Source organism: Dermacentor silvarum, chromosome 1 (genome assembly GCF_013339745.2).
Source record: "Dermacentor silvarum isolate Dsil-2018 chromosome 1, BIME_Dsil_1.4, whole genome shotgun sequence".
In the NCBI taxonomy this organism is placed as follows: Eukaryota; Metazoa; Arthropoda; class Arachnida; order Ixodida; family Ixodidae; genus Dermacentor; species Dermacentor silvarum.
Window position 1 is genome coordinate 183,790,157 of NC_051154.1, and position 24,749 is coordinate 183,814,905.

Genomic DNA, 24,749 nt, shown 5'->3' on the forward strand with positions numbered 1-24,749 from the left:
ACGCCGCGCACGACTGCCCGTAGACCGCGATCCCCGCTGCAAGCTCGCTAAAACTTTTTTACCTTCTGGTAACGCGTTAACTTGTCGGGATATTGGGGGGATGGCATCGAAGCTCTGCCTCGGCATACCTAGCCCCGCGGCCGGCGCATTTCTGCCCATCAACCGCGGTCTGGTTCAGGCTCGAGGAAAACATAGACGACAACCGCGTGGACACTCGGACAGCATTTATTACGCCTGTAAGTAACATTTCGAGCAGGCCACGTACGTATATTCACATCGTTAAGGGTTCGCACGAAGAAAATATAAGCACTACGTAAATAGAGGGGTTTCGAATTACGAAATGGGGAATACTGGCGGCCGCGGCACGAACGCGACTGGTTAACCACGCTATGCACTATGGGAGCGGCGACGGGCACGCCTGTTCTCACCGACTGCTGTTCACAGAATGGTATCGGCTGCTTGCTACCCACTTGCGCTCCCTGCGAGAGGAAAGTTACCCTCTCCCCCCTGACGCGCATGCGCAGACGTGACTTTTGCCACCGCCTTGGGACCCCGGGATCCCAACAAATACTTCGTCTGGATTTCACTTGGCTACATTATTGCGATAAGCTAAAGGCATCATCTGCACTGCATTCAGATATAATGCGTCCCGATTGAACATTTCACATAAGCACATGTTTCAAGCAGCAAGGACACAGATGCGCATTCGAAGCTTACGTCATGACTCCGTGGTGACACGGTAGCCTATCTGACTCGATATCTGAAGGTTGCGGGTTCGAATTTCAGGGCGGTCAAATTTTTTTTCTTCTGGTAACGCTGTAGCATTTCATCTGCATGTCACGCGGCTACGTTATTACTTTAAGCTAAGGGGTTCATCTGCACTGCATTCAGAATAATACGTTCCGATTTTACATTTCAGAAAGGCATATATTGCATGCAGTGAGGACAAAGGCGGAGATTTGTAACGCTTTCACTTGTCGCGATATCGGCGCTCTGCCTTGGCACACCTCACGCCGCGCACGACTGCCCGTACACCGCGATCCCCGCTGCAAGCTCGATAAAACTTTGTACCCTCTGGTAACGCTATAACGTGTCGGGATATAGGGGGGAAGGCATCGAAGCACTGCCTCGGCATATCTAGCCCCGTGGTCGGCGCATTTCTGCCCATCAACCGCGGTCTGGTTCAGGCTCGAGGAAAAAAATAGACGACAACCACTTGGACAGCATTTATTACGAGGGCAAGTAACACTTCGAGCAGGCCAGGTACCTATATTCACATCATTAAGGGAGCGCTGGAGGAAAATTATACACCAGGTAAAGAAGGGGGTTTTGACTTACGAACTGGGGAATACTGGCGGCACGAACGCGACTGGTTAACCACGCTATGCACTATGGGAGCGCCGACGGGCCCGCCTGTTCTCACCGAATGGTCTTGGCTGCTTGCTACCCACTTACGCTCCCTGCGAGAGGAAAGTTACCCTCTCCCCCCTGACGCGCATGCGCAAACGTGACTTTTGCCACCGCCATGAGACCCCGGGATCCCAACAAATACTTCGCCTGGATTTCACTTGGCTACATTATTGCGATAAGCTAAAGGCATCATCTGCACTGCATTCAGATATAATGCGTCCCGATTGAACATTTCAGATAAGCACATGTTTCAAGCAGCAAGGACACAGATGCGGATTCGAAGCTTACGTCATGACTCGGTGGCGACACGGTAGCATATCTGACTCGATATTCAGAAGGTTGCGGGTTTGAATCTCAGGGCGGTCAAATTTTTTTTCTTCTGGTAGCGCTGTAGCATTTCATCTGCATGTCACGCGGCTACGTTATTACTTTAAGCTAAGGGGATCATCTGCACTGCATTCAGAATAATACGTTCCGATTGTACATTTCAGAAAGGCATATATTGCATGCAGTGAGGACAAAGGCGGAGATTTGTAACGCTTTCACTTGTCGCGATATCGGCGCTCTGCCTTGGCACACCTCACGCCGCGCACGACTGCCCGTACACCGCGATCCCCGCTGCAAGCTCGATAAAACTTTTTGTACCCTCTGGTAACGCTATAACGTGTCGGGATATAGGGGGGAAGGCATCGAAGCACTGCCTCGGCATACCTAGTCCCTTGGTCGGCGCATTTCTGCCCATCAACCGCGGTCTGGTTCAGGCTCGAGGAAAAAATAGACGACAACCACTTGCACACTCGGACAGCATTTATTACGAGGGCAAGTAACACTTCGAGCAGGCCAGGTACCTATATTCACATCATTTAGGGAGCGCTCGAGGAAAATTATACACCAGGTAAAGAAGGGGGTTTTGACTTACGAACTGGGGGTCACACCTAGTTCCGCGATTGGCGCATTCCTGCCCAAACACCACGGTGCGGTACACGCTCGAGGAAACAGTACACGACAACCGCGTGGACACTCGGACAGCATTTATTACGCCTGTAAGTAACATTTCGAGTAGGCCACGTACCTATATTCACATCGTTAAGGGTTCGCACGAAGAAAATATAAGCACTACGTAAATAGAGGGGTTTCGACTTACGAACTGGGGAATACTGGGGGCCGCGGCACGAACGCGATTGGTTAACCACGCTATGCACTATGGGAGCGGCGACGGGCCCGCCTGTTCTCACCGACTGCTGTTCACAGAATGGTATCGGCTGCTTGCTACCCACTTGCGCTCCCTGCGAGAGGAAAGTTACCCTCTCCCTCCTGACGCGCATGCGCAGACGTGACTTTTGCCACCGCCATGAGACCCGGGGATCCTAACAAACCCTTCGTCTGGATTTCACTTGGCTACATTATTGCGATAAGCTAAAGGCATCATCTGCACTGCATTCAGATATAATGCGTCCCGATTGAACATTACAGATAAGCACACGTTTCAAGCAGCAAGGACACAGATGTGGATTCGAAGCTTACGTCATGACTCGGTGGCGACACGGTAGCATATCTGACTCGATATCAAAAGGTTGCGGGTTCGAATCTCAGGGCGGTCAAATTTTTTTTCTTCTGGTAACGCTGTAGCATTTCATCTGCATGTCACGCGGCTACGTTATTACTTTAAGCTAAGGGGTTCATCTGCACTGCATTCAGAATAATACGTTCCGATTGTACATTTCAGAAAGGCATATATTGCAAGCAGTGAGGACAAAGGCGAAGATTTGTAACGCTTTCACTTGTCGCGATATCGGCGCTCTGCCTTGGCACACCTCACGCCGCGCACGACTGCCCGTAGACCGCGATCCCCGCTGCAAGCTCGCTAAAACTTTTTGTACCCTCTGGTAACGCTATAACGTGTCAGCTTATAGGGGGGAAGGCATCGAAGCATTGCCTCGGCATATCTAGCCCCTTGGTCGGCGCATTTCTGCCCATCAACCGCGGTCTGGTTCAGGCTCGAGGAAAAAATAGACGACAACCACTTGCACACTCGGACAGCATTTATTACGAGGGCAAGTAACACTTCGAGCAGGCCAGGTACCTATATTCACATCATTTAGGGAGCGCTCGAGGAAAATTATACACCAGGTAAAGAAGGGGGTTTTGACTTACGAACTGGGGGTCACACCTAGTTCCGCGATTGGCGCATTCCTGCCCAAACACCACGGTGCGGTACACGCTCGAGGAAACAGTACACGACAACCGCGTGGACACTCGGACATCATTTATTACGCCTGTAAGTAACATTTCGAGTAGGCCACGTACCTATATTCACATCGTTAAGGGTTCGCACGAAGAAAATATAAGCACTACGTAAATAGAGGGGTTTCGACTTACGAACTGGGGAATACTGGCGGCCGCGGCACGAACGCGCACTGGTTAACCACGCTATGCACTATGGGAGCGGCGACGGGCCCGCCTGTTCTCACCGACTGCTGTTCACCGAATGGTCTCGGCTGCTTGCTACCCACTTGCGCTCCCTGCGAGAGGAAAGTTACCCTCTCCCCCCTGACGCGCATGCGCTGACGTGACTTTTGCCACCGCCATGGGACCCCGGGATCCCAACAAATACTTCGTCTGGATTTCACTTGACTACATTATTGCAATAAGCTAAAGGCATCATCTGCACTGCATTCAGATATAATGCGTCCCGATTGAACATTACAGATAAGCACACGTTTCAAGCAGCAAGGACACAGATGTGGATTCGAAGCTTACGTCATGACTCGGTGGCGACACGGTAGCATATCTGACTCGATATCAGAAGGTTGCGGGTTCGAATCTCAGGGCGGTCAAATTTTTTTTTCTTCTGGTAACGCTGTAGCATTTCATCTGCATGTCACGCGGCTACGTTATTACTTTTTATTGCGATAGCAATTATATGGACACTCAAAAGCAGATTTCTGCCGTCGGCGTCGCCGTCGCCGTCGGCGTCGCCGTCGCCGTCGCCGTGAGGTTCCGTATGACGTCAATGGAGATGAAATCGTGGCCGCGCGCCGCCGAACGCTGTATGTGCGAGTGAAAGGGCGCGAGGGACGCGCTCTTTCACGGGGAGTGAACGCACGGCGGAGAACAAACGCGCGTTCTGCGCCGTGCTTCCTTAAGGGCTGCAGAAGTAGGCGTCTCTTTCCTCCTTTACAATCACCATATATGTAGAGCAAACGCGCCTTCTTCCGATGCGCGAGAGGCCGTGGGGGAGGGGGGGAAGGGGGAGGGAAGGGAGGCGACGTTTAGCTGCGGCACCAAGTGCCTATTTATATCAGAGGCTCCGGCAACAGTCACCAACGCCGCACGCATTTTGAGCGAACGCGGGCAAAATGCCGACGGCGTCGACAACAGTTCGGCGCGTTGCCGGTGCTGCTGCATGTCCAAGTTTATACAGCTGATAAAGCTAATATCATTACTCCGTATATCTCTCTACAAATTTGCTATCGCAATTGATGCTTCACCTTTCAGGTGAAACTGCGACAACTTTTTTTGTACCCGCCGGGGTAGCTCAGTCAGCTAAGGCGTTGCGCTGCTGAGCTCGAGATCGCGGGATCGAATCCCGGCCGCGGCGGCCGCATTTCGATGGAGGCGAAATGCAAAAACGCCCGTGTGCTTGCGTTGTAGTGCACGTTAAAGAACCCCAGGTGGTCAAAATTAATCCGGAGCCCTCCACTACGGCGTGCCTCATAATCAGAACTGGTTTTGGCACGTAAAACCCCAGAAAGAAGAAGTACGTTATTACTTTAAGCTAAGGGGTTCATCTGCACTGCATTCAGAATAATACGTTCCGATTTTACATTTCAGAAAGGCATATATTGCATGCAGTGAGGACAAAGGCGGAGATTTGTAACGCTTTCACTTGTCGCGATATCGGCGCTCTGCCTTGGCACACCTCACGCCGCGCACGATTGCCCGTACACCGCCATCCCCGCTGCAAACTCGATAAAACTTTTTGTACCCTCTGGTAACGCTTTAACGTGTCGGGATATAGGGGGGAAGGCATCGAAGCTCTGTTCGGCATACCTAGCCCCGTGGTCGGCGCATTTCTGCCCATCAACCGCGGTCTGGTTCAGGCTCGAGGAAAAAATAGACGACAACCACTTGGACACTCGGACAGCATTTATTACGAGGGCAAGTAACACTTCGAGCAGGCCAGGTACCTATATTCACATCATTGAGGGAGCGCTCGAGGAAAATAATTGACCAGGTAAAGAAGGGGGTTTTGACTTACGAACTGGGGGTCGCACCTAGTTCCGCGATTGGCGCATTCCTGCCCAAGCACCACGGTGCGGTACACGCTCGAGGAAACAGTACACGACAACCGCGTGGACACTCGGACAGCATTTATTACGCCTGTAAGTAACATTTCGAGTAGGCCACGTACCTATATTCACATCGTTAAGGGCTCGCACGAAGAAAATATAAGCACTACGTAAATAGAGGGGTTTCGACTTACGAACTGGGGAATACTGGCGGCCGCGGCACGAACGCGACTGGTTAACCACGCTATGCAACTATGGGAGCGGCGACGCGGCCGCCTGTTCTCACCGACTGCTGTTCACCGAATGGTCTCGGCTGCTTGCTACCCACTTGCGCTCCCTGCGAGAGGAAAGTTACCCTCTCCCCCCTGACGCGCATGCGCAGACGTGATTTTTGCCACCGCCATTGGACCCCGGGATCCCAACAAATACTTCGTCTGGATTTCACTTGGCTACATTATTGCGATAAGCTAAAGGCATCATCTGCACTGCATTCAGATATAATGCGTCCCGATTGAACATTTCACATAAGCACATGTTTCAAGCAGCAAGGACACAGATGCGGATTCGAAGCTTACGTCATGACTCGGTGGTGACACGGTAGCCTATCTGACTCGATATCTGAAGGTTGCGGGTTCGAATTTCAGGGCGGTCAAATTTTTTTTCTTCTGGTAACGCTGTAGCATTTCATCTGCATGTCACGCGGCTACGTTATTACTTTAAGCTAAGGGGTTCATCTGCACTGCATTCAGAATAATACGTTCCGATTTTACATTTCAGAAAGGCATATATTGCATGCAGTGAGGACAAAGGCGGAGATTTGTAACGCTTTCACTTGTCGCGATATCGGCGCTCTGCCTTGGCACACCTCACGCCGCGCACGACTGCCCGTACACCGCGATCCCCGCTGCAAGCTCGATAAAACTTTGTACCCTCTGGTAACGCTATAACGTGTCGGGATATAGGGGGGAAGGCATCGAAGCACTGCCTCGGCATATCTAGCCCCGTGGTCGGCGCATTTCTGCCCATCAACCGCGGTCTGGTTCAGGCTCGAGGAAAAAAATAGACGACAACCACTTGGACACTCGGACAGCATTTATTACGAGGGCAAGTAACACTTCGAGCAGGCCAGGTACCTATATTCACATCATTAAGGGAGCGCTGGAGGAAAATTATACACCAGGTAAAGAAGGGGGTTTTGACTTACGAACTGGGGAATACTGGCGGCACGAACGCGACTGGTTAACCACGCTATGCACTATGGGAGCGCCGACGGGCCCGCCTGTTCTCACCGAATGGTCTTGGCTGCTTGCTACACACTTACGCTCCCTGCGAGAGGAAAGTTACCCTCTCCCCCCTGACGCGCATGCGCAAACGTGACTTTTGCCACCGCCATGGGACCCCGGGATCCCAACAAATACTTCGCCTGGATTTCACTTGGCTACATTATTGCGATAAGCTAAAGGCATCATCTGCACTGCATTCAGATATAATGCGTCCCGATTGAACATTTCAGATAAGCACATGTTTCAAGCAGCAAGGACACAGATGCGGATTCGAAGCTTACGTCATGACTCGGTGGCGACACGGTAGCATATCTGACTCGATATTCAGAAGGTTGCGGGTTTGAATCTCAGGGCGGTCAAATTTTTTTTCTTCTGGTAGCGCTGTAGCATTTCATCTGCATGTCACGCGGCTACGTTATTACTTTAAGCTAAGGGGATCATCTGCACTGCATTCAGAATAATACGTTCCGATTGTACATTTCAGAAAGGCATATATTGCATGCAGTGAGGACAAAGGCGGAGATTTGTAACGCTTTCACTTGTCGCGATATCGGCGCTCTGCCTTGGCACACCTCACGCCGCGCACGACTGCCCGTACACCGCGATCCCCGCTGCAAGCTCGATAAAACTTTTTGTACCCTCTGGTAACGCTATAACGTGTCGGGATATAGGGGGGAAGGCATCGAAGCACTGTTCGGCATATCTAGCCCCTTGGTCGGTGAATTTCTGCCCATCAACCGCGGTCTGGTTCAGGCTCGAGGAAAAAATAGACGACAACCACTTGCACACTCGGACAGCATTTATTACGAGGGCAAGTAACACTTCGAGCAGGCCAGGTACCTATATTCACATCATTTAGGGAGCGCTCGAGGAAAATTATACACCAGGTAAAGAAGGGGGTTTTGACTTACGAACTGGGGGTCACACCTAGTTCCGCGATTGGCGCATTCCTGCCCAAACACCACGGTGCGGTACACGCTCGAGGAAACAGTACACGACAACCGCGTGGACACTCGGACAGCATTTATTACGCCTGTAAGTAACATTTCGAGCAGGCCACGTACCTATATTCACATCGTTAAGGGTTCGCATGAAGAAAATATAAGCACTACGTAAATAGAGGGGTTTCGACTTACGAACTGGGGAATACTGGCGGCCGCGGCACGAACGCGACTGGTGAACCACGCTATGCACTATGGGAGCGGAGACGGGCCCGCCTGTTCTCACCGATTGCTGTTCACCGAATGGTCTCGGCTGCTTGCTACCCACTTGCGCTCCCTGCGAGAGGAAAGTTACCCTCTCCCCCCCTGACGCGCATGCGCAGACGTGACTTTTGCCACCGCCATGAGACCCGGGGATCCTAACAAACCCTTCGTCTGGATTTCACTTGGCTACATTATTGCGATAAGCTAAAGGCATCATCTGCACTGCATTCAGATATAATGCGTCCCGATTGAACATTACAGATAAGCACACGTTTCAAGCAGCAAGGACACAGATGTGGATTCGAAGCTTACGTCATGACTCGGTGGCGACACATTCTGCTTCCGGCCACCGAGCGTGACGGACGCATGATGACGGGCTCCGTAGGAGCGGCTTCAGCGGCCCAGAGCGGCCGCGGTAACAGGAGTGTCGTTGCGGACAACGAGTACCAAGTTGTTTTGCCGAGTTTGCCAACAGGGCGTTTTGTTGTGAACACCGTTTTTTTACATTGTGATATCAGGGCCCGCCCATACCGGGTGGAAGATTTCCGCGATGCGCTCGCCCCGTTATCGCTCCTGCCGGAAGTGGTGGCTCTCGGGGCCTACCGTATGAGCCATGTTTGGGCCGTGACCTTCAGGGACGACGAAGCGGTGAAGAAGATCGTCAGCGTTGGTGAGCTGCAGGTCAAAAAGGGCCGATGCCTCGTCATTGACCCCGCCAACCAGGATGTGCGCTTGAAAGTGCATTGGCTGCTGCACACCGTTCCCGACGAGGACGTGCGTCTTGCCTTTGCGCCGTTCGGAAAGGTCACGGACGTCGCCCGCGAGCGGTGGCGTGTTCATGGCGCGGCGGATAAGAACTCGACTACAAGACTGGTTACGCTGAAGTTGAAGCCGGGCGTAACGCTGGTCGACCTGCCACATCAGGTGAGCGTCTCCGGCGAGCTGGCTCTCGTGGTTGTGCCGGGCAGGGCCCCACTCTGCCTGCGCTGCCGCGGAACGGGCCATATTCGTCGCGACTGCCGCATACCGCGGTGTGGTGCGTGCCGACGCTTCGGTCACGAAGAGAGTCAGTGCGAGCGGACGTACGCTAGCGTGACCGGACCCGTGAGCAACGACGACAACTGCGCCCTACTCATGGATGAGGCGGACATGGAAGACACATCGTCCACGGCTAAGGAAGCAGCTGGCGAGGCGGCAAAGACGGAGGCACGACTCGAGAAACAGGGGCAACACGTCGATGAGGCCGTCGCCACTCATCAAGAGAAGGCAGAGGACAGTGTAGCTGTGACGAACGCTGAGGTAAAGAGCCTACCTGAACCGGGAGCGACCTCCACCCCCCCTGATCCTGAGGGCATGGACACCCATACCGGGCTCGCTAACTTGCAGGCGGGGAAACGACCACACGACCAGGCCAATAGCCTGGCTACGCTACAAGACAGCAATGGCGGAGACGAGCCACCGCCGAAAACGCCAGGTATGAGGCGACCAACCCTGAAGCTGCGGCCGAACATTACGGACGATCCACGGCAGGCGGGTAAACCGCCTCCGTAATTTTGCACTGTCTACAGCTTAGGCGGGTAGGGGGGTTGGTGAGTGCAATGGCCGTCATCCTGAGCACTATCCTTTTTAGATACGTGTCAGGAACGGGGGCTCAAGTTGCATTTGAGTGTTTCTTAGAGAGGTCGAGTTGTGTTTGCTTTTGTGGCTCTCGACGCGGTTATAGGCGCATCATTATGAACACGCGTCCTTGGGTAACTGATGGGCACTCTTCTGCCGTTTAGTCATGGCGGCCAATATTGAAGGAACGCTACGTGTAGCCACTTTAAATGTACGAGGGCTCAGCGCAAGAAGGCGACAATGTCAGCTAAGTCGTCTACTCTTAGATAATGACTTGCATCTTGTGGGAATCCAAGAGACCAAAATAGAGAGCCAAGAGCTAACCGACAGAATGGTGTCCAATTTTCGTACTCACTTTGATGTGTGTGTTTCTCACGCTGTTGGTGGATCAGGTGGTTGCGCTATATTCATTCGAAGAAACTTTGGTATTTGTGTGCAATCAGTGTTTTCGTGTGAAACTGGGCGCCTTTCAGTGGCTGATTTTTCTTTTTGCGATAAGGATTTCCGTGTCATTTGTGTCTACGCACCGAATATCGAAACAGACCGGCGATCCTTCTTTGAGCGTCTTGAAACGTACGTAAACTGTCAGAAGGTGGTAATACTGCTGGGCGATTTTAACTGTGTGTGCACTGCCGACGATCGCGCAAAATGTTCACACGTTCGCGACAAGAGTGCTGAATTGCTAAATGAGGTGGTGCACGATTATGACTTGGAAGATGTCGGCAGTGTCTTCGCCAGCGGAACTCACCCGCAGTTTACCCACTTCCAGCGTGATAGCCACGCTCGGCTAGATAGATTATATGTGTCAGCCGAATTGGTGCCTTTGTGTAGTGAATATGATGTGCAACCCATTGCTTATAGCGATCACTGCTTAGTAACTGCCACCTTTGGGAAAAGACAGATCAAACACACCTTTAATTGGGACCTCTGGAAATTGAACGTGCAGTTGTTGGGTGACGATGGTTTCGTTGATGCTGTTGCGAAGGAACTAGAAAGCCTGAGTTCAGTCCAACTAGAAAGCTTCGCCATTAAATGGGAAGAATTTAAACAGAAAGTTAAAACTATGGCTATTGAAAGAAGCAGTGTACTTCGGCATAACCTGAAACAGGCAGAAACAAACCTTCGCCACCAACTGCAATTTTTCATCAGCATGGAAAGTGTCCAGCCTGGTGCGTATACTAAGGAAATAAAGGAAGTAAAAACCGAACTCGAAAGGATAGATGCTGAGAAGTACAAAGCGGCCGTTGTGCGATCAAGGTCTGAGAAGCTGTGGGCGGGAGAAGCGCCAACAAAACGAGCCCTCTCAGACGAGAAAAGGTACGCGTGTCGGAAGGAAATCCGCCAGATAGCTAAAGGCAATGATATCACGTCCGACCAAAACGACATCAAGCAAGGGATCGCCGATCACTTCAAAGCCTTCTTGAGTCAACCACGTGAACCTAAAGAAGGCTACGAGATGGAATTCCTTTCATTGATGCCTAGGCTAGATAAAGAAGTTAAGACACGGCTTGAACATCCCAGTACCCTGAGTGAGATAGAGTGCGCAATAGACGAGTTGGCCCCCGGTAAAGCACCTGGGCCTGATGGCTTAGGGGCCACTTTCTATAAAACTTTTAAGCCTGCGCTGGTTCATGTCCTCCAACTAGTGATTAGCGAAGCGTACGACCGAAAAAGATTGCCCTTGTCTTTCACAACATCGCATATCGTACTAATCCCGAAGAGTGATGATGAAAAGAAACGCTTGTTGCCTGGCTCATATCGCCCGATAACTCTAGCCAACGTTGACTATAAAATATTCACGAAAGTATTAGCAAAACGACTGCAAAGTGTCATCAAAACATTGGTAGGGCCGCACCAGACTTGTGGCATTAAAGGCCGCAGTATTACCACAAATGTACACGTGGCTCGAAGTGTGCTAGAGTGTTGCGATGCGATTGGCGATTACGTCGCGATGATGCAGATCGATTTGGCAAAAGCCTTCGACCTCGTCTCGCACAAGGCTCTGCTAGGCATACTTGAACATACAAATGTTGGCAGTGTGATAACGGAAGGTGTCACGATGGCTTACAAAGAGTGCTCAACGCGAATTATTGTTAATGGGGAGCTCACCGATAGCTTTCGTGTGCTCTCGTCGGTGCGTCAAGGATGCCCGCTTTCGCCCCTTCTTTTGCTGCTTATCTCGAGCCACTCTGTTTGGCCATTAAAAACAACGAACGCATAGCAGGCTATCGACTACAGGCGGCACATGTTAAAATATTGGCGTATGCAGACGACATCGCTATTTTCTGCAAAGATAAAGCGAGCATTAAAGAGGCAACTGCTATAGTCGAAAAGTTTTGCGATTCAACTGGAGCCCAGATAAACTGGGATAAATGTTATGGCTTCTGGCATGGGAGTTGGGAAGACACGCCGGAGACCTTTTCTCGATTGAATTGGTCAAGGTTACCTACACAGTACCTGGGGGTACCTCTCGGAAACTACCGTGAGCCCGAACCGTACTGGCTCGACCAAGTTTCGAGAGCAAAGGAAAAGGCTGACGGTTGGAGAGGCAAGCAATTGTCAATGTTTTCTAGAGCCACCTTTGCAACCTTTTTTTAGTTTCCAAGATATGGTATGTTATGAATGTGTTGTGTGCTGCGCGGGTAAGCGTACAAAAAATTCACCGCATTTTCGCCACTTTCATTTGGGCCTCTACCTGGGAGAGGACGAGTCGAACAAATTTGTTTTTCCCGGTCAAGAAAGGTGGGCTTGGTCTGGTTCACTTGTTTTTGCGACAAATTGTGTCACGCTTTGTGTTTCTGCGGGATCAAAATGATCTATTTCTTCGAACGCTAATTCAAGTACGGCTGAGTAGACTTCTCCCGGGATTTGTTGTTTCGTCGGCTCAGAACATGCCGGGAACCGTGACTGGGTACCTGCGTGAAGTGGTGCTGGCGTATAGGATGTTGAATGTGCGTTTTTCGCAGCAGTATCTGTCCACTGTTAGAAAAAACAAATTGTACAGAGATCTTGTGGACACGATGCTACCTGTACCTTTGTACCGTTCGCCACACCGTGGAGGCCCCGGACAGGACGTTTTAAAGAGAGTCAAGAAAATGCCAGTACGGCCATCGACTAAGTCTTTCTTTTTCAAATTACATACAAACACACTTCCCGTTAAGACCTGGCTTCAGAGCAAGGGTATTTTCATCCCCTGGACAACTGACTGCTTTTTATGTAAAAAACCTGAAACAATAGAACATGTTTTCCTTGATTGCTGGGACCCGATCTTTCACTGGGACGTCCTGCAGAGAACGCTGAAGAAACAGTTACCTCTGGACCCGTATGGAATACGCTTCTTGCCAGTAGATTCCTCAGAGGAAGTACCGTATGACCTCATTATGGTCCTGGGCCTCCACGCGATGTGGAAAACTCGTATGCAATTTGAACATGCAGACATCGTTGTGATACCGGTGCGAGAACACTTCATTGAGAGTGTTGTTTACGTGAGAGACGCGTACAAAGTACTGCCTGATCCACCACAATGGATGTCTGTACTCGATGAACTGGTGTCAATGAAAAGATTTTAGTACTGTGCTAGCCAAAGTGTGGTTGGCACGTTTTATCATATTGTAAACCTTGATTTTGTGTGTCGAAGACGGCAATAAAGAAAAAAAAAAACTCGGTGGCGACACGGTAGCATATCTGACTCGATATCAAAAGGTTGCGGGTTCGAATCTCAGGGCGGTCAAATTTTTTTTCTTCTGGTAACGCTGTAGCATTTCATCTGCATGTCACGCGGCTACGTTATTACTTTAAGCTAAGGGGTTCATCTGCACTGCATTCAGAATAATACGTTCCGATTGTACATTTCAGAAAGGCATATATTGCAAGCAGTGAGGACAAAGGCGAAGATTTGTAACGCTTTCACTTGTCGCGATATCGGCGCTCTGCCTTGGCACACCTCACGCCGCGCACGACTGCCCGTAGACCGCGATCCCCGCTGCAAGCTCGCTAAAACTTTTTGTACCCTCTGGTAACGCTATAACGTGTCAGCTTATAGGGGGGAAGGCATCGAAGCATTGCCTCGGCATATCTAGCCCCTTGGTCGGCGCATTTCTGCCCATCAACCGCGGTCTGGTTCAGGCTCGAGGAAAAAATAGACGACAACCACTTGCACACTCGGACAGCATTTATTACGAGGGCAAGTAACACTTCGAGCAGGCCAGGTACCTATATTCACATCATTTAGGGAGCGCTCGAGGAAAATTATACACCAGGTAAAGAAGGGGGTTTTGACTTACGAACTGGGGAATACTGGCGGCACGAACGCGACTGGTTAACCACGCTATGCACTATGGGAGCGCCGACGGGCCCGCCTGTTCTCACCGAATGGTCTTGGCTGCTTGCTACACACTTACGCTCCCTGCGAGAGGAAAGTTACCCTCTCCCCCCTGACGCGCATGCGCAAACGTGACTTTTGCCACCGCCATGGGACCCCGGGATCCCAACAAATACTTCGCCTGGATTTCACTTGGCTACATTATTGCGATAAGCTAAAGGCATCATCTGCACTGCATTCAGATATAATGCGTCCCGATTGAACATTTCAGATAAGCACATGTTTCAAGCAGCAAGGACACAGACGCGGATTCGAAGCTTACGTCATGACTCGGTGGCGACACGGTAGCATATCTGACTCGATATTCAGAAGGTTGCGGGTTTGAATCTCAGGGCGGTCAAATTTTTTTTCTTCTGGTAGCGCTGTAGCATTTCATCTGCATGTCACGCGGCTACGTTATTACTTTAAGCTAAGGGGATCATCTGCACTGCATTCAGAATAATACGTTCCGATTGTACATTTCAGAAAGGCATATATTGCATGCAGTGAGGACAAAGGCGGAGATTTGTAACGCTTTCACTTGTCGCGATATCGGCGCTCTGCCTTGGCACACCTCACGCCGCGCACGACTGCCCGTACACCGCGATCCCCGCTGCAAGCTCGATAAAACTTTTTGTACCCTCTGGTAACGCTATAACGTGTCGGGATATAGGGGGGAAGGCATCGAAGCACTGCCTCGGCATACCTAGCCCCTTGGTCGGTGAATTTCTGCCCATCAACCGCGGTCTGGTTCAGGCTCGAGGAAAAAATAGACGACAACCACTTGCACACTCGGACAGCATTTATTACGAGGGCAAGTAACACTTCGAGCAGGCCAGGTACCTATATTCACATCATTTAGGGAGCGCTCGAGGAAAATTATACACCAGGTAAAGAAGGGGGTTTTGACTTACGAACTGGGGGTCACACCTAGTTCCGCGATTGGCGCATTCCTGCCCAAACACCACGGTGCGGTACACGCTCGAGGAAACAGTACACGACAACCGCGTGGACACTCGGACAGCATTTATTACGCCTGTAAGTAACATTTCGAGCAGGCCACGTACCTATATTCACATCGTTAAGGGTTCGCACGAAGAAAATATAAGCACTACGTAAATAGAGGGGTTTCGACTTACGAACTGGGGAATACTGGCGGCCGCGGCACGAACGCGACTGGTGAACCACGCTATGCACTATGGGAGCGGAGACGGGCCCGCCTGTTCTCACCGATTGCTGTTCACCGAATGGTCTCGGCTGCTTGCTACCCACTTGCGCTCCCTGCGAGAGGAAAGTTACCCTCTCCCCCCCTGACGCGCATGCGCAGACGTGACTTTTGCCACCGCCATGAGACCCGGGGATCCTAACAAACCCTTCGTCTGGATTTCACTTGGCTACATTATTGCGATAAGCTAAAGGCATCATCTGCACTGCATTCAGATATAATGCGTCCCGATTGAACATTACAGATAAGCACACGTTTCAAGCAGCAAGGACACAGATGTGGATTCGAAGCTTACGTCATGACTCGGTGGCGACACATTCTGCTTCCGGCCACCGAGCGTGACGGACGCATGATGACGGGCTCCGTAGGAGCGGCTTCAGCGGCCCAGAGCGGCCGCGGTAACAGGAGTGTCGTTGCGGACAACGAGTACCAAGTTGTTTTGCCGAGTTTGCCAACAGGGCGTTTTGTTGTGAACACCGTTTTTTTACATTGTGATATCAGGGCCCGCCCATACCGGGTGGAAGATTTCCGCGATGCGCTCGCCCCGTTATCGCTCCTGCCGGAAGTGGTGGCTCTCGGGGCCTACCGTATGAGCCATGTTTGGGCCGTGACCTTCAGGGACGACGAAGCGGTGAAGAAGATCGTCAGCGTTGGTGAGCTGCAGGTCAAAAAGGGCCGATGCCTCGTCATTGACCCCGCCAACCAGGATGTGCGCTTGAAAGTGCATTGGCTGCTGCACACCGTTCCCGACGAGGACGTGCGTCTTGCCTTTGCGCCGTTCGGAAAGGTCACGGACGTCGCCCGCGAGCGGTGGCGTGTTCATGGCGTGGCGGATAAGAACTCGACTACAAGACTGGTTACGCTGAAGTTGAAGCCGGGCGTAACGCTGGTCGACCTGCCACATCAGGTGAGCGTCTCCGGCGAGCTGGCTCTCGTGGTTGTGCCGGGCAGGGCCCCACTCTGCCTGCGCTGCCGCGGAACGGGCCATATTCGTCGCGACTGCCGCATACCGCGGTGTGGTGCGTGCCGACGCTTCGGTCACGAAGAGAGTCAGTGCGAGCGGACGTACGCTAGCGTGACCGGACCCGTGAGCAACGACGACAACTGCGCCCTACTCATGGATGAGGCGGACATGGAAGACACATCGTCCACGGCTAAGGAAGCAGCTGGCGAGGCGGCAAAGACGGAGGCACGACTCGAGAAACAGGGGCAACACGTCGATGAGGCCGTCGCCACTCATCAAGAGAAGGCAGAGGACAGTGTAGCTGTGACGAACGCTGAGGTAAAGAGCCTACCTGAACCGGGAGCGACCTCCACCCCCCCTGATCCTGAGGGCATGGACACCCATACCGGGCTCGCTAACTTGCAGGCGGGGAAACGACCACACGACCAGGCCAATAGCCTGGCTACGCTACAAGACAGCAATGGCGGAGACGAGCCACCGCCGAAAACGCCAGGTATGAGGCGACCAACCCTGAAGCTGCGGCCGAACATTACGGACGATCCACGGCAGGCGGGTAAACCGCCTCCGTAATTTTGCACTGTCTACAGCTTAGGCGGGTAGGGGGGTTGGTGAGTGCAATGGCCGTCATCCTGAGCACTATCCTTTTTAGATACGTGTCAGGAACGGGGGCTCAAGTTGCATTTGAGTGTTTCTTAGAGAGGTCGAGTTGTGTTTGCTTTTGTGGCTCTCGACGCGGTTATAGGCGCATCATTATGAACACGCGTCCTTGGGTAACTGATGGGCACTCTTCTGCCGTTTAGTCATGGCGGCCAATATTGAAGGAACGCTACGTGTAGCCACTTTAAATGTACGAGGGCTCAGCGCAAGAAGGCGACAATGTCAGCTAAGTCGTCTACTCTTAGATAATGACTTGCATCTTGTGGGAATCCAAGAGACCAAAATAGAGAGCCAAGAGCTAACCGACAGAATGGTGTCCAATTTTCGTACTCACTTTGATGTGTGTGTTTCTCACGCTGTTGGTGGATCAGGTGGTTGCGCTATATTCATTCGAAGAAACTTTGGTATTTGTGTGCAATCAGTGTTTTCGTGTGAAACTGGGCGCCTTTCAGTGGCTGATTTTTCTTTTTGCGATAAGGATTTCCGTGTCATTTGTGTCTACGCACCGAATATCGAAACAGACCGGCGATCCTTCTTTGAGCGTCTTGAAACGTACGTAAACTGTCAGAAGGTGGTAATACTGCTGGGCGATTTTAACTGTGTGTGCACTGCCGACGATCGCGCAAAATGTTCACACGTTCGCGACAAGAGTGCTGAATTGCTAAATGAGGTGGTGCACGATTATGACTTGGAAGATGTCGGCAGTGTCTTCGCCAGCGGAACTCACCCGCAGTTTACCCACTTCCAGCGTGATAGCCACGCTCGGCTAGATAGATTATATGTGTCAGCCGAATTGGTGCCTTTGTGTAGTGAATATGATGTGCAACCCATTGCTTATAGCGATCACTGCTTAGTAACTGCCACCTTTGGGAAAAGACAGATCAAACACACCTTTAATTGGGACCTCTGGAAATTGAACGTGCAGTTGTTGGGTGACGATGGTTTCGTTGATGCTGTTGCGAAGGAACTAGAAAGCCTGAGTTCAGTCCAACTAGAAAGCTTCGCCATTAAATGGGAAGAATTTAAACAGAAAGTTAAAACTATGGCTATTGAAAGAAGCAGTGTACTTCGGCATAACCTGAAACAGGCAGAAACAAACCTTCGCCACCAACTGCAATTTTCATCAGCATGGAAAGTGTCCAGCCTGGTGCGTATACTAAGGAAATAAAGGAAGTAAAAACCGAACTCGAAAGGATAGATGCTGAGAAGTACAAAGCGGCCGTTGTGCGATCAAGGTCTGAGAAGCTGTGGGCGGGAGAAGCGCCAACAAAACGAGCCCTCTCAGACGAGAAAAGGTACGCGTGTCGGAAGGAAATCCGCCAGATAGCTAAAGGCAATGATATCACGTCCGACCAAAACGACATCAAGCAAGGGATCGCCGATCACTTCAAAGCCTTCTTGAGTCAACCACGTGAACCTAAAGAAGGCTACGAGATGGAATTCCTTTCATTGATGCCTAGGCTAGATAAAGAAGTTAAGACACGGCTTGAACATCCCAGTACCCTGAGTGAGATAGAGTGCGCAATAGACGAGTTGGCCCCCGGTAAAGCACCTGGGCCTGATGGCTTAGGGGCCACTTTCTATAAAACTTTTAAGCCTGCGCTGGTTCATGTCCTCCAACTAGTGATTAGCGAAGCGTACGACCGAAAAAGATTGCCCTTGTCTTTCACAACATCGCATATCGTACTAATCCCGAAGAGTGATGATGAAAAGAAACGCTTGTTGCCTGGCTCATATCGCCCGATAACTCTAGCCAACGTTGACTATAAAATATTCACGAAAGTATTAGCAAAACGACTGCAAAGTGTCATCAAAACATTGGTAGGGCCGCACCAGACTTGTGGCATTAAAGGCCGCAGTATTACCACAAATGTACACGTGGCTCGAAGTGTGCTAGAGTGTTGCGATGCGATTGGCGATTACGTCGCGATGATGCAGATCGATTTGGCAAAAGCCTTCGACCTCGTCTCGCACAAGGCTCTGCTAGGCATACTTGAACATACAAATGTTGGCAGTGTGATAACGGAAGGTGTCACGATGGCTTACAAAGAGTGCTCAACGCGAATTATTGTTAATGGGGAGCTCACCGATAGCTTTCGTGTGCTCTCGTCGGTGCGTCAAGGATGCCCGCTTTCGCCCCTTCTTTTGCTGCTTATCTCGAGCCACTCTGTTTGGCCATTAAAAACAACGAACGCATAGCAGGCTATCGACTACAGGCGGCACATGTTAAAATATTGGCGTATGCAGACGACATCGCTATTTTCTGCAAAGATAAAGCGAGCATTAAAGAGGCAACTGCTATAGTCGAAAAGTTTTGCGATTCAACTGGAGCCCAGATAAACTGGGATAAAAGTTATGGCTTCTGGCATGGGAGTTGGGAAGACACGCCGGAGACCTTTTCTCGATTGAATTGGTCAAGGTTACCTACACAGTACCTGGGGGTACCTCTCGGAAACTACCGTGAGCCCGAACCGTACTGGCTCGACCAAGTTTCGAGAGCAAAGGAAAAGGCTGACGGTTGGAGAGGCAAGCAATTGTCAATGTTTTCTAGAGCCACCGTTTGCAACCTTTTTTTAGTTTCCAAGATATGGTATGTTATGAATGTGTTGTGTGCTGCGCGGGTAAGCGTACAAAAAATTCACCGCATTTTCGCCACTTTCATTTGGGCCTCTACCTGGGAGAGGACGAGTCGAACAAATTTGTTTTTCCCGGTCAAGAAAGGTGGGCTTGGTCTGGTTCACTTGTTTTTGCGACAAATTGTGTCACGCTTTGTGTTTCTGCGGGATCAAAATGATCTATTTCTTCGAACGCTAATTCAAGTACGGCTGAGTAGACTTCTCCCGGGATTTGTTGTTTCGTCGGCTCAGAACATGCCGGGAACCGTGACTGGGTACCTGCGTGAAGTGGTGCTGGCGTATAGGATGTTGAATGTGCGTTTTTCGCAGCAGTATCTGTCCACTGTTAGAAAAAACAAATTGTACAGAGATCTTGTGGACACGATGCTACCTGTACCTTTGTACCGTTCGCCACACCGTGGAGGCCCCGGACAGGACGTTTTAAAGAGAGTCAAGAAAATGCCAGTACGGCCATCGACTAAGTCTTTCTTTTTCAAATTACATACAAACACACTTCCCGTTAAGACCTGGCTTCAGAGCAAGGGTATTTTCATCCCCTGGACAACTGACTGCTTTTTATGTAAAAAACCTGAAACAATAGAACATGTTTTCCTTGATTGCTGGGACCCGATCTTTCACTGGGACGTCCTGCAGAGAACGCTGAAGAAACAGTTACCTCTGGACCCGTATGGAATACGCTTCTTGCCAGTAGATTCCTCAGAGGAAGTACCGTATGACCTCATTATGGTCCTGGGCCTCCACGCGATGTGGAAAACTCGTATGCAATTTCAACATGCAGACATCGTTGTGATACCGGTGCGAGAACACTTCATTGAGAGTGTTGTTTACGTGAGAGACGCGTACAAAGTACTGCCTGATCCACCACAATGGATGTCTGTACTCGATGAACTGGTGTCAATGAAAAGATTTTAGTACTGTGCTAGCCAAAGTGTGGTTGGCACGTTTTATCATATTGTAAACCTTGATTTTGTGTGTCGAAGACGGCAATAAAGAAAAAAAAAACTCGGTGGCGACACGGTAGCATATCTGACTCGATATCAAAAGGTTGCGGGTTCGAATCTCAGGGCGGTCAAATTTTTTTTCTTCTGGTAACGCTGTAGCATTTCATCTGCATGTCACGCGGCTACGTTATTACTTTAAGCTAAGGGGTTCATCTGCACTGCATTCAGAATAATACGTTCCGATTGTACATTTCAGAAAGGCATATATTGCAAGCAGTGAGGACAAAGGCGAAGATTTGTAACGCTTTCACTTGTCGCGATATCGGCGCTCTGCCTTGGCACACCTCACGCCGCGCACGACTGCCCGTAGACCGCGATCCCCGCTGCAAGCTCGCTAAAACTTTTTGTACCCTCTGGTAACGCTATAACGTGTCAGCTTATAGGGGGGAAGGCATCGAAGCATTGCCTCGGCATATCTAGCCCCTTGGTCGGCGCATTTCTGCCCATCAACCGCGGTCTGGTTCAGGCTCGAGGAAAAAATAGACGACAACCACTTGCACACTCGGACAGCATTTATTACGAGGGCAAGTAACACTTCGAGCAGGCCAGGTACCTATATTCACATCATTTAGGGAGCGCTCGAGGAAAATTATACACCAGGTAAAGAAGGGGGTTTTGACTTACGAACTGGGGGTCACACCTAGTTCCGCGATTGGCGCATTCCTGCCCAAACACCACGGTGCGGTACACGCTCGAGGAAACAGTACACGACAACCGCGTGGACACTCGGACATCATTTATTACGCCTGTAAGTAACATTTCGAGTAGGCCACGTACCTATATTCACATCGTTAAGGGTTCGCACGAAGAAAATATAAGCACTACGTAAATAGAGGGGTTTCGACTTACGAACTGGGGAATACTGGCGGCCGCGGCACGAACGCGCACTGGTTAACCACGCTATGCACTATGGGAGCGGCGACGGGCCCGCCTGTTCTCACCGACTGCTGTTCACCGAATGGTCTCGGCTGCTTGCTACCCACTTGCGCTCCCTGCGAGAGGAAAGTTACCCTCTCCCCCCTGACGCGCATGCGCTGACGTGACTTTTGCCACCGCCATGGGACCCCGGGATCCCAACAAATACTTCGTCTGGATTTCACTTGACTACATTATTGCAATAAGCTAAAGGCATCATCTGCACTGCATTCAGATATAATGCGTCCCGATTGAACATTACAGATAAGCACACGTTTCAAGCAGCAAGGACACAGATGTGGATTCGAAGCTTACGTCATGACTCGGTGGCGACACGGTAGCATATCTGACTCGATATCAGAAGGTTGCGGGTTCGAATCTCAGGGCGGTCAAATTTTTTTTTCTTCTGGTAACGCTGTAGCATTTCATCTGCATGTCACGCGGCTACGTTATTACTTTAAGCTAAGGGGTTCATCTGCACTGCATTCAGAATAATACGTTCCGATTTTACATTTCAGAAAGGCATATATTGCATGCAGTGAGGACAAAGGCGGAGATTTGTAACGCTTTCACTTGTCGCGATATCGGCGCTCTGCCTTGGCACACCTCACGCCGCGCACGATTGCCCGTACACCGCCATCCCCGCTGCAAGCTCGATAAAACTTTTTGTACCCTCTGGTAACGCTTTAACGTGTCGGGATATAGGGGGGAAGGCATCGAAGCTCTGTTCGGCATACCTAGCCCCGTGGTCGGCGCATTTCTGCCCATCAACCGCGGTCTGGTTCAGGCTCGAGGAAAAAATAGACGACAACCACTTGGACACTCGGACAGCATTTATTACGAGGGCAAGTAACACTTCGAGCAGGCCAGGTACCTATATTCACATCATTGAGGGAGCGCTCGAGGAAAATAATTGACCAGGTAAAGAAGGGGGTTTTGACTTACGAACTGGGGGTCGCACCTAGTTCCGCGATTGGCGCATTCCTGCCCAAGCACCACGGTGCGGTACACGCTCGAGGAAACAGTACACGACAACCGCGTGGACACTCGGACAGCATTTATTACGCCTGTAAGTAACATTTCGAGTAGGCCACGTACCTATATTCACATCGTTAAGGGCTCGCACGAAGAAAATATAAGCACTACGTAAATAGAGGGGTTTCGACTTACGAACTGGGGAATACTGGCGGCCGCGGCACGAACGCGACTGGTTAACCACGCTATGCAACTATGGGAGCGGCGACGCGCCCGCCTGTTCTCACCGACTGCTGTTCACCGAATGGTCTCGGCTGCTTGCTACCCACTTGCGCTCCCTGCGAGAGGAAAGTTACCCTCTCCCCCCTGACGCGCATGCGCAGACGTGATTTTTGCCACCGCCATGGGACCCCGGGATCCCAACAAATACTTCGTCTGGATTTCACTTGGCTACATTATTGCGATAAGCTAAAGGCATCATCTGCACTGCATTCAGATATAATGCGTCCCGATTGAACATTTCACATAAGCGCATGCTTCATGCAGCAAGGACACAGATGCGGATTCGAAGCTTACGTCATGACTCGGTGGCGACACGGTAGCATATCTGACTCGATATCAGATGGTTGCGGGTTCGAATCTCAGGGCGGTCAAATTTTTTTTCTTCTGGTAACGCTGTAGCATTTCATCTGCATGTCACGCGGCTACGTTATTACTTTAAGCTATGGGGTTCATCTGCACTGCATTCAGAATAATACGTTCCGATTGTACATTTCAGAAAGGCATATATTGCATGCAGTGAGGACAAAGGCGGAGATTTGTAACGCTTTCACTTGTCGCGATATCGGCGCTCTGCCTTCGCACACCTCACTCCGCGCACGACTGCCCGTACACCGCGATCCCCGCTGCAAGCTCGCTAAAATTTTTGTACCCTCTGGTAACGCTATAACGTGTCGGGATATAGGGGGGAAGGCATCGAAGCATTGCCTCGGCATATCTAGCCCCGTGGTCGCCGCATTTCTGCCCATCAACCGCGGTCTCGTTCAGGCTCGAGGAAAAAATAGACAACCACTTGGACACTCGGACAGCATTTATTACGAGGGCAAGTAACACTTCGAGCAGGCCAGGTACCTATATTCACATCATTAAGGGAGCGCTCGAGGAAAATAATACACCAGGTAAAGAAGGGGGTTTTGACTTATGAACTGGGGGTCGCACCTAGTTCCGTGATTGGCGCATTCTTGCCCAAACACCACGGTGCGGTACACGCTCGAGGAAACAGTACACGACAACCGCGTGGACACTCGGGCAGCATTTATTACGCCTGTAAGTAACATTTCGAGTAGGCCACGTACCTATATTCACATCGTTAGGGTTCGCACGAAGAGAATATAAGCACTACGTAAATAGAGGGGGGTTTCGACTTACGAACTGGGGAATACTGGCGGCCGCGGCACGAACGCGACTGGTTAACCACGCAATGCACTATGGGAGCGGCGACGGGCCCGCCTGTTCTCACCGACTGCTGTTCACCGAATGGTCTCGGCTGCTTGCTACCCACTTGCGCTCCCTGCGAGAGATAAGTTACCCTCTCCCCCCTGACGCGCATGCGCAGACGTGATTTTTGCCACCGCCATGGGACCCCGGGATCCCAACAAATACTTCGTCTGGATTTCACTTGACTACATTATTGCAATAAGCTAAAGGCATCATCTGCACTGCATTCAGATATAATGCGTCCCGATTGAACATTTCACATAAGCGCATGCTTCATGCAGCAAGGACACAGATGCGGATTCGAAGCTTACGTCATGACTCGGTGGCGACACGGTAGCATATCTGACTCGATATCAGATGGTTGCGGGTTCGAATCTCAGGGCGGTCAAATTTTTTTTCTTCTGGTAACGCTGTAGCATTTCATCTGCATGTCACGCGGCTACGTTATTACTTTAAGCTATGGGGTTCATCTGCACTGCATTCAGAATAATACGTTCCGATTGTACATTTCAGAAAGGCATATATTGCATGCAGTGAGGACAAAGGCGGAGATTTGTAACGCTTTCACTTGTCGCGATATCGGCGCTCTGCCTTGGCACACCTCACGCCGCGCACGACTGCCCGTACACCGCGATCCCCGCTGCAAGCTCGATAAAACTTTGTACCCTCTGGTAACGCTATAACGTGTCGGGATATAGGGGGGAAGGCATCG